At 41.0% G+C, this 3,278-nt stretch overlaps 1 pseudogene; it reads left to right on the forward strand.

The window, feature by feature from the left end:
* The first annotated feature begins 1,227 nt into the window (after positions 1–1,227).
* Positions 1,228–1,951, forward strand: LOC102820804 (annotated as a pseudogene).
* Positions 1,952–3,278: the final 1,327 nt, after the last annotated feature.

Below are 3,278 nucleotides of genomic sequence, written 5' to 3' on the forward strand. Positions count from 1 at the left end.
GCTTTTTCTGCTATTGTTTCCTTGTTTGATTTCCTTCACTCTTGTGTGTGTACCTTTTCTTCTTGACTCACTTGACAGTAGAAAACAAGTGTGCCTATATATACCAACCACAACCATACACTCTGTGACCCAACCCACCAGGCAAAAGCCAATACCAACTGCTATAAACTGAGTCAACGACAACAACCAACATCAGCCAAACCCACCGTAAACTAAGCTACATGAACAGTGAACAGAGAGGAGTGCACAAGCTTTCATCCCCTAAACAACCCACCAGGAGGCAGTTGGTGATTATCTTCTACATACCATCATCAACTTAATACAGATAAAATAACATCCCAATGTCTCAAAACCAAAAGACAATTTCTGTTCACAAGAAGAAATAAGATAGAATGGCTCAAATGAGGGACCAAGAAGCAGAGCAAGAAAAAGAATCCCAGAAAATGATATTTAGGTATTTCCAAAATTTTGACAGAAAGATTGAGGAAAACAGGAACAATTAAAGATAACACTACAGGAATAAACAACCAAAAGAAATACAGGATTGCAGAAAATACAAAGCCAGCAGATAAAAATCCAGAAGGCTAGGATTTTAGAAATGAACAATACATTGAAAGGGCAATCAGTGGAGCTGAATTAGTGAGATTGAGGCTAAATCTATCAATAATAGTAAGCTAGAAGAACAATCAGAAAAAAGAAGGAAAAAATCCAAAGAAAGTCTTGGATTCATGTGGAGCCCCATGAAGAGGAATAACTATGGGTGATCAGATTTCCAGAACAGGAAGAGACAATGAAAGCATAGAAAAGATAGTCAGAGACTTCTTGGAAGAAAACTTTGTGAACATCATGAAAGATGAGATGATAAGCATTCAAGAAACTGTATGAGTCCCAGACAAGATAGACTCTGAAAGAAAATCACCAAGACATTTCATAATCATACTCTCCAAAATCAAACATAATGAAAGAACACTGAGAGCATCTCATGAAAAATGGAAAGTTTTTTTACAAAGAAGAACCAATAAGATTAAATTCTGATTTCTCAGCAGAAGCCATGCAGGCAAGAAGGCAATGGGGCGACATACACAAAATTCTGAGAGAAAAATTTGCTAACCAAGAATTATATACCCCGGCATTTCCGGTAGTGGTGGTGGGAATCCGACTCTAAGTGGCGTCTAGGCCTCTGCGGAGGCGAATCCAGCTATTATCTTAGCCATCAGAACCGCCACCATGACTATCCGCAAGAGCAGCAAGATGCTGCTGGACATTGACTACATGATGAGGTGCATCCTGCAAGACGGCCGGATCTTCAACGGCACCTTTAAGGTCTTTGACGAACACATGAACAACTTGATCCTCTGTGACTGTGATGAATTCAGGAAGATTAAGTCAAAGAATTCAAAACAAGCAGAAAGGGAAGAGAAGCGAGTCCTCGGTCTGGTGCTGCTGCGAGGAGAGAACCTGGTCTCGATGACTATAGAGGGTCTCTTCCCAAAGATACTGGCATTGTCCGAGTACTACTTGCTGGAGCGGCTGGAGGCCCAGGGATTGGCAGGGCCGCAGGCAGAAGCATTCCAGCTGGTGTTCCAATGCCCCAGGCTCCCGCAGGACTTGCTGGACCAGTCTGAGGAGTTGTTGGGCCTTCCCAACAGGTGATGACCCCACAAGGAAGAGGCACTGTTGCAGCTGCTGCAGCTGCTGCCACAGCCAGCATAACAGGGGCCCCAACCTAGTACCCACCTGGCCATGCAGGTCCTCCACCACCTATGGGCCGAGGGGCACCCCCTTCAGGCATGATGGGTCCACCTCCTGGTATGAGGCCTCCCATGGGTCCCCCAATGGGAATCCCACCTAGATGAGGGACTCCAATGGGCATGCCCTCTCCAGGGATGCGGCCACCAACCCAGGGATGTGAGGGCCTCCTCCCCCAGGAATGTACCCACCAAGGCCCTAGACTCATCTTGGCCCTCCTCAGCTCCTTGCCTGTTTCCTGTAAGGCTGTACATAGTCCTTGTGTTTCCTTGTGGCCTGCAAAACTAGTTTGTAATAAACTTTTGAGAGAATATTATAAATGTAAAAAAAAAAAAAGAAAGAATTATATACCCCATAAAATTGTCCCTCAAATATGATGAGAAAATTAAAATATTTTCAGCTAAACAGAAATGAAAGGAAATTGTAATAACTAGATCAAATATACAAAAATACCAAACACAGTCTTTTGGACTGAGACCCAACAACAGCAGACAACACCCTGAAAGTGACATATATGGCAAGGACACCCTGAATTCAATCCAGATAGAGAAGCATCCAAAGTAAAACAAACCAGAAAGACTGTGAACGAAAAAAGAGATATCAAATTATAATGACGACAACTAAAAAACAAAAGGAAGGAAAAGTATAGTTACAAAATTGCTAAATGACAAGGAAGTCAAATAGATTACCAGATAAAATAGATTGTTTTAAACTAAATAAGAAATTCATAAATTACAGGGTAACCTCAAGAAAAGTAATATACCTTTATATCACATTGAGAAAAAGAAAAAACACTGAAGGCTTGTTGTTGTTGTTGTTGTTAAGTGCCATCGAGTCGGGTCCGACCCATAGCGACCCTGTACAGGGTTTCCGAGGGTGTAAATCTTTACGGGAGTAGAAAGCCTCATCTTTCTCCCGCAGAGCGGCTGGTAGTTTCGAACCGCTGACCTTAAGGTTCGCAGCCCGATTCGTAACCACTACGCTACCAGAGCTCCTTCACTGAAGGCTTAGTAAACATTAAAACAACAGCAATGATAAAACTAACAAGAAAATGCACAACATTAACTCAACACAGAAAAGAATATGGAACAAAGAAATCAGCAGCACCACACACACACAGAAAAACACACAGCAAAATGACTGAATCAATTCATACCTATCGATAATTATACTAAGTACCAATGGATTAAATGCACCAGTTAAGAAACGGAGAATAGTAGAATGGATAAGAAAACAGGACCATTTAACATACTATCTACAAGAGATACACCTTATGCAAAAAGATGAAAATAGACTAAAAACCAAAGGATGGAAAAATATATCAATCTAATGGCAATAAAAAATGAGCAGGAGTGGCAGCATTAATTTCTGATAAGATACTTTAGGGCAGAAACCAGAATAAGAGACGAAGAAGGACATTATTAAATGTAGTCAACAGTCAATTGAACAAGAGAACATACCCATAATAAATATCTATGATTCCAATGAAAGAGTTTCAAAATACATAAATCAGACTCTCATAGAATTGA

The sequence above is a fragment of the Chrysochloris asiatica genome, unplaced genomic scaffold (genome assembly GCF_000296735.1).
Source record: "Chrysochloris asiatica unplaced genomic scaffold, ChrAsi1.0 scaffold00002, whole genome shotgun sequence".
In the NCBI taxonomy this organism is placed as follows: Eukaryota; Metazoa; Chordata; class Mammalia; order Afrosoricida; family Chrysochloridae; genus Chrysochloris; species Chrysochloris asiatica.